Source organism: Zootermopsis nevadensis, unplaced genomic scaffold, assembly GCF_977971745.1.
Source record: "Zootermopsis nevadensis isolate Lab colony 2312 unplaced genomic scaffold, Znev_1.0 Znev_ptg000025l, whole genome shotgun sequence".
Classification (NCBI taxonomy): domain Eukaryota; kingdom Metazoa; phylum Arthropoda; class Insecta; order Blattodea; family Termopsidae; genus Zootermopsis; species Zootermopsis nevadensis.
The window spans coordinates 126,073-133,531 of record NW_028259157.1 but is presented as its reverse complement, the minus strand read 5'-3'; the positions used below and the strand labels follow the sequence as shown (position 1 = coordinate 133,531).

The window sequence follows — 7,459 nt, the reverse complement described above, 5'->3', positions numbered from 1 at the left end:
CAAGGCAAGGCAAGCCAAGCCAAACCAAGGCAAGGCAAAATAATAAAAGCCAAATCAAGCCAAACAAAGCCAAGCCAAGAAAAGTCAAACCAAGCCAAGGCAAGCCAAGCCAAGCCAATCGAAGGCAACCCAAGGCAAGCCAAGGAAATCCAAAGCAAGTAATGCAAAGGCAAGCCAAGCCAAGCCAAGCCAAGCCAAGGGAAGCCAAGCTAAGCCAAGCCAAGCCAATCCAAGCCAAGCCAAGTCAAGCCATGCCAAAGCAAGCGAAGTCAAGCCAAACCAAGCAAAGGCAAGCCAAGACAAGCCAAATTAAGCCAAGCCTAAATAAGCAAAGCCAAGCCAAGATAAGACAAGCCAAGGCAAGCCAAGGCAAACCAAGGCAAGCCAAGCCAAGGCATGCGAAGCCAAGCCAAGCCATGCCAAGCCAAGGGAAGTCAAAACAAGCCAAGCCATTTAATCCAATTAAATCCAGGCCAAGCCAAGACATGTCAAGCCTAAGCAAGTCAAGCCAAGGCAATCTTAGCCAAGCCAAGCCAATCCAAGCCAAGGAAAGCCAATCCAAGCTATGGCAAGCCAAGCCAAGCCAAGCCAAGACAAGACAAGCCAAGAAAAGCCAAGCCAAGCCAAGGCAAGCACAGCTAAGCCAAGCCAAGCCAAGCCAAGCCAAGCCAAACCAAGCCAAGCCAACAAAAGGCAAGCCAAACCAAGCAAAGCCCAGCCAAAGCAAGCCAAGCCAAGCCAAGCCAAGCCAAGCCAAATCAAGCCAAGGCAAGCCAAGCCTAGGAAAGTTAAGCCAAGGCAAGCTAAGCCAAGCAAAGCAAAGCCAGGCCAAGCCAATCTAAGCCAAGCCAAGCCAACCAAAGCCAAGCCAAGAAAAGGCAAGCCAAGCCAAGTGAATCCAAAACAAGCCAAGCCTAGCTATGCCAAGCCAAGCCAAACCAAGCCAAGCCATTCAAGCCAAGACATGCCAAGGCAAGCAAAGCCAAGCCAAGCCTAGGAAAGCCAAGCCAAGCCAAGAAAGGCCAAGAAAAGCCAAGTCAAGACAAGCAAAGCCAAGCCAAACCAAGGCAGCCAAGCCAATCCAAGGAAGCCAAGGCAAGCTAAGACAAGGTAAAGCAAGGCAAGCCAAGCTAAGGAAAGCCAAGACAAGCCAATCCAAGACAAGAGAAGACAAGCCAAGTGAAAACAAGCCAAGCCAAGCCAAACCAAACCAATCCAATCGAAGCTAAGCTAATCCAAGCCAAGGAAAGCCAAGCCAAGGCAAGCCAAGCCAAACCAAGCCAAGGCAAGCCAACGCAAGCTAAGTTAATCTAAGAAAATCCTAACCAAGGCAAGCCAAGACTAACAAAGCCAAGCCAAGCGAAGCCAAGGGAAGCTAAGCCAAGCTAAGCCAAGCCAAGCAAAGCCAAGCCAAGGCAAGCAAAGCCAGGCCAAGCCAAGCCAAGCAAAGTCTAGCCAATCCAAGCCAAGGCAAGCCAAGACAAGGCAAACCAAGCCAAACCAAGGCAAGCAAGTCAAGCCAAGCCAAGGCAAGTCAAAGAAAAGCCAAGCCATGCCAAGCCAATCGAAGGCAAGGGAAGCCAAAGCAAACAAAGCCAAGGCAAGCCAAGACCTCTCAATCCAAGGCAAGCCAAGAGAATCAAAGCGAAACCAAGCCAAGCCAAGGCAAGCCAAGCCAAACAAATCCAAGCCAAGCCAAGCCAAGGAAAGCCAAGCCAAGTTAAGCCGGGCCAAGCCAAGCCATGCTAATGCAAGCGAAGCCAAGCCAAACCAAGCGAAGGCCAGCTAAGTCCAGCCAAAACAATCCAAGCCAAGCCATGCCAAGACAAGCCAAACCAAACAAGCCAAGCCAAGCCAAGCCAAGCCAAACCAAGCCAAGCCAAGCCAAGGCAAGCCAAGCCTAGCGAAGGCAAGCCAAGCCAAGACAAGCTAAGCCAAGGAAAGCCAAGGCAAGCCAAGCCAAGTCATGCCAAGCCAATCTAAGCCAAGCCAAGCCAAGCCAACCTAAGACAAGCCAAGCCAAGCCAAGGTAAGCCAAGACAAGGCAAGCCAGAAAAAGGCAAGCCAAGGCAAACCAAGTCAAGGCAAGCCAAGCCAATTCAAGACAAGCCAAGCCAAGAAAAGGCAAGCCAAGGCAAGCAAAGCCAAGCCAAGCTAAGGCAAGCCAAGTCAAGACAAGCCAAGGCAAGTCAAGCCAAGCCAAGCCAAGCCAAGGAAAGCCAAGGCAAGCCAAGCCAAGCCAAGCCAAAGCAAACAAGCCAAGCCAAGCCAAGCCAAGCCAAGCCAAGCCGAGCCAAGCCAAGCCAAGCCAAGCCAAACCAAGGTAAGTCAAGCCAAGCCAAGAAAATCCAAGCCAAGTGACGCCAAACAAGCCAAGCCATGGCCAATGCAAACAAATCCAAAGCAAGCAAGGCCAAGCCAAGCCAAGGCAAGCAAAGCCAAGAAAAGCCAAGCCAAGCCAAGCCAAGTCAAGCCTAGCCAAGCCAAGCCAAGCCAAGGCAAGCCAAGCCAAGGCAGCCAAGCCAAGCGAAGGCAAGTCAAGCCAAGACAAGACAAGCCAAGGAAAGCCAAGGCAAGCCAAACCAAGCCAAGCCAATGCAACCAAGCCAAGCCAAGCCAAGCCAAGTCAAGCCAAGCCAAGGCAAGCCAAGCCAAGCCAAGCCAAGCCAAGACAAACCAAGCCAAGACAAGCCAAGCGAACGCAAGCCAAGCCAAGACAAGCCAAGCCAAGGAAAGCCAAGGCAAGACAAGCAAATCCAAGCCAAGCCAAGCCAAGCCAAGCCAAGGCAAGCCAAGCCAAATCAAGCCAAGGCAAGCCAAGCCAAGCGAAGGCAAGCCAAGCCAAGACAAGCCAAGCCAAGGAAAGCCAAGGCAAGCCAAGCCATGTAATGCCAAGCCAAGCCAAGCCAAGCCAAGCCAAGCCAAGCCAAGAAAAGCAAAGCCAAGCCAAGCCAAGCCAAGCCAAGCTAAGGAAAGCCAAGCCTAGCGAAGGCAAGCCAAGCCAAGACAAGCCAAGCCAAGGAAAGCCAAGGCAAGCCAAGCCAAGTCATGCCAAGCCAATCTAAGCCAAGCCAAGCCAACCTAAGACAAGCCAAGCCAAGCCAAGGTAAGCCAAGACAAGGCAAGCCAGAAAAAGGCAAGCCAAGGCAAACCAAGCCAAGGCAAGCCAAGCCAACTCAAGACTAGCCAAGCCAAGCAAACGCAAGCCAAGACAAGCAAAGCCAAGCCAAGCTAAGGCATGCCAAGTCAAGCCAAGCCAAGGCAAGTCAAGAAAAGCCAAGCCAAGCCAAGGAAAGCCAAGGCAAGCCGAGCCAAGCCAATCCATGCCAAGCCAAGCCAAGGAAACCAAGGCAAGCCAAGGTAAGCCAAGCCAAGCCAAGCCAAAGGAAGCCAAGCCAAGCCGAGCCGAGCCAAGCCGAGCCAAGCCAATCCAAGCCAAGCCAAGCCAAGCCGAGCCAAGCCAATCCAAGCCAAGCCAAGCCAAGGAAATCCAAGGCAAGCCAAGGTAAGCCAAGCCAAGCCAAGCCAAAGGAAGCCAAGCCAAGCCGAGCCGAGCCAAGGCAATCCAAGCGAAGCCAAGGCCAACCAAGCCAAGGCAAGCCAAGCCAAGGCTAGCAAAGGCAAGCCAAGCCAAGGAAAGCCAAGCCAAGGCAAGCTAAACTAAGCCAAGCGAAGCCAAGGCAAACCAAAGCAAGCCAAGCCAAGCCAAGCCAAACCAAGGCAAGCCAAGCCAAGCCAAGCCAATCCAAGTCAAGCTAGGACAAGCCAAGCCAAGCCAAGCCAAGCGAAGCCAAGTCAGGGCAAGCCAAGCCAAGCCAAGCCGAGCCAAGGCAATCCAAGCCAAGTCAAGGCCAGCCAACTCAAGACAAGCAAAGCCAAGGCAAGCAAAGGCAAGACAAGCCAAAGAAAGCCAAGCCAAGGCAAGCCAAAACAAACCAAGCCAAGCAAAGGCAACACAAAGCAAGCCAAGTCAAACCAAGCCAAGGCAAGCCAAGCAAAGAAAATTCAATGCAAGCCAAGCCAAGGCAACCCAAGCCAAGGCAAACAAAAGCAAGGCAAGCCAAACCAAGGTAATTCAAGCCAAGCCAAGCGAAGCCAAGCTAAAGAAAACAATGTCAAGCTAAGCAAAGCCAAGGCAAGCCAAGCCAAGGCAAGCCAAGGCAAGCCAAGCCAAGCCAAGCCAAGCCAAGCCAAGCAAAGAGAAGCAAAGGCAAGTCAATCCAAGCCAAGAATAACCAAGCCAAGCCACGCCAAACAAGCCATGGCCAATGCAAACAAATCCAAGGCAAGCCAGGCCAAGCCAAGCCAAGGCAAGCCAAGCCATGGCAAGCCTAGCCAATCCAAGAAAAGCAAAGCCAAGCCAAGCCAAGCCAAGCCAAGTCAAGCCTAGCCAAGCCAAGCCAAGCCAAGGCAAGCCAAGCCAAGGCAGCCAAGCCAATCGAAGGCAAGTCAAGCCAAGACAAGACAAGCCAAGGAAAGCCAAGGCAAGTCAATCCAAGCCAAGCCAAGGCAACCAAACTAAGCCAAGCCAAAAAAATCAAAGCCAAGCCAAGCCAAGTCAAGCCAAGCCAAGGCAAGCCAAGCCAAGCCATGCCAAGCCAAGACAAGCCAAGGCAAGCCAAGCCAAGCGAACGCAAGCCAAGCCAAGACAAGCCAAGCCAAGGAAAGCCAAGGCAAGAAAAGCAAAGACAAGCCAAACCAAGTCAAGCCAAGCCAAGCCAAGCCAAGGCAAGCCAAGCCAAGGCAAGTCAAGCCAAGCCAAGCCAAGGCAAGCCAAGCCAAGCGAAGACAAGCCAAGCCAAGCCAAGACAAGCCAAGCCAAGGAAAGCCAAGGCAAGCCAAGCCAAGTCATGCCAAGCCAAGCCAAGCCAAGCCAAGCCAAGAAAAGCAAAGCCAAGCCTAGCCAAGCAAAGCCAAGCCAAGCCAAGCCAAGGCAAGCCAAGCCAAGCCAAGGCAAGCCAAGCCTAGCGAAGGCAAGCCAAGCCAAGTCAAGCCAACCTAAGACAACCCAAGCCAAGCCAAGGTAAGCCAAGACAAGGCAAGCCAGAAAAAGGCAAGCCAAGGCAAACCAAGCCAAGGCAAGCCAAGCCAACTCAAGACAAGCCAAGCCAAGCAAAGGCAAGCCAAGGCAAGCAAAGCCAAGCCAAGCTAAGGCAAGCCAAGTCAAGCCAAGCCAAGCCAAGCCAAGGCAAGCCAAGCCAAGCCAAGCCAAGGCAAACAAGCCAAGCCAAGCCTAGCAAAGCCGAGCCAAGCCAAACCAAGCCAAGCTAAGCCAAGGAAATCCAAGGCAAGACAAGGTAAGCCAAGCCAAGCCAAGCCAAAGGAAGCCAAGCCAAGCCGAGCCGAGACAAGGCAATCCAAGCCAAGCCAAGGCCAGCAAAGCCAAGCCAATCTAAGCCAAGACAAGCATACCAAAGCCAAGGAAAGCCAAGCCAAGGAAAGCCAAGACAAGCCAAGATAAGCCAAACCAATCCAAGTAAAGGCAAGCCAAGCCAAGCCAAGCCAAGCCAAGCCAAGGCTGCCAAGCCAATCCAAGGAAGCCAAGGGAAGCTAAGACAAGGTAAAGCAAGGCAAGCCAAGCTAAGGAAAGCCAAGCCAAGCCAAGCCAAAACAAGCCAAGCCAAGCCAAGCCAAAACAAGCCAAGCCAAGCCAAGCCAAGTGAAGACAAGCTAAGCCAAAGCAAGCCAAGCCAAAACATGCCAATCCAAGTCAATCCAAGAAAATCCAAGCCAAGCCAAGCCAAGACATGGAAAGCCAAAGCAAGCCAAGCCAATCCAAGCCAAGTTAAGCCAATCCAAGAAAAAGCAAGCCAAGCCATGGCAAGCCAAGCCAAGCCAAGAAAAGCAAAGCCAATTGAAGCCAAGGTAAACCAATCCATGCCAAGCCAAGGAAAGCCAAGCCAAGGTAAACCAAGCCAAGCCAAGTCAAAGCAAGTCAAGATTAGCCAAGCCTAGGCAGCCTAGCCAAGCCAAGCCAAGCCTAGGCAAGCCAAGCCAAGCCAAGTCAAGCTAAGCTAAGCCAAGAGAAGCCAAGCCAAGCCAAGCAAACCAAGCCAAGGCAAGCTAAGCCAAGCCATGCTAAGCCAAGCCAAGCTAAGACAATCCAAGCCAAGCCAAAGCTTCCCCAAGGCAAGCCAAGCTAAACCAAGCCAAGGCAAGCCAAGCCAAGCCAAGTTAAGTTAAGCCAAGCCAAGCCAAGCCAAGCCAAGGCAAACCAAGGCAAGGCAAAACAATCCAAGCCAAGGCAAGCCAAATCAAGCCAAGCCAAGAAAAGGGAAAGCAAGCCAAGGCAAGCCAAGCCAAGCCAATCGAAGGCAACCCAAGGCAAGCCAAGGAAATCCAAGGCAAGTAAAGCCAAGCTAAGCCAAGCCATGCCAAGGGAAGCCAAGCTAAGCCAAGCCAAGCCAATCAAGGCAAGAAAAGTCAAGCAATGCCAAAGCAAGCGAAGTCAAGCCAAACAAAGCCAAGCCTAAATAAGCCAAGACAAGTGAACCCCCCCGAGGAGGAGATTTGCCATATTACGTTACTGAGGCCACGATCGTCCCAGGCCGGGAGGTGGTACGGCTTGGGGAGGGTAAAGCGGTGAAAAGTCAAAAGAAACTACGTCGAATAATCGAAGTATATTATTTAATGAAAAATATTTAAATATAGGATAAAAAGAAACAAGACACCTTTCAGGGCTCAAACTCCGGCTGGGTATCCAACTCCAGATGCCCAACTCAACCCCCACAAACCCTGACTTGCCTTCCGACTTTCTCCTCGAGTCGTTCTCTCTCCGGCGGACACACACAGACTGTCCTTCTGCCCTGCTGTCTCATCAGGGTCTCGAAGCCGCCGACTCCAAAGAACTTAGATATGGGAGATAAGCCACTTCGAGCCATGAGGCATGGCTCATCCTCCCCCCCCAAAACTGCTCCCTGGGCCGGGGTTGTCGTAGTAAACGTGCCGGTAGCTTGGATCGCAGGTGACTTCAGGTCTGCCTCCAAGCAGCTCCCACTTTTCATGCACGATCCCATCACAACTCCACGGGACTTTTCTGCCTGTTGAGTTTCCTCTCTGGCCCGGTCCAGCCCTAGTTAACCAACCTGAGCACCCCGGGCTCCCCCAGGGTGTCCATATTGATACCGAGCTTCAGCGCGGTCGTCCAGTCAAATTGGCATACAGCAAACCAGATCTCCAAACTACAAGTCATTACCAGCACGTCAGAGCCCTAGCCCTGGCTTTCAGCTTCGTAGAGGGCAGTTTCCTTATGAGAGCAGGGCGCCGAAAGTGCATGTACACAGAGACGCCGAGAGTCACGACCGAGAATACCCCAAAAAGAAATTACAAATCAATGTGCTTGTGGTACAACACCCAACCGGAACGCAAGCCTCAATTGGTGTTACAATGGAACATACAGAATGGTATTCTGCATAAACAAGAAACAAGAATGTAACTTCACAAAAACAATGTGATAACT

General features: G+C 52.1%; 1 non-coding gene across 1 annotated transcript; it reads right to left on the bottom strand.

Moving 5' to 3' along the window:
• Positions 1–6,938: 6,938 nt before the first annotated feature.
• LOC147872592 (signal recognition particle RNA) lies at positions 6,939–7,232 on the bottom strand. Its single transcript, XR_015537140.1, has one exon.
• Positions 7,233–7,459: the final 227 nt, after the last annotated feature.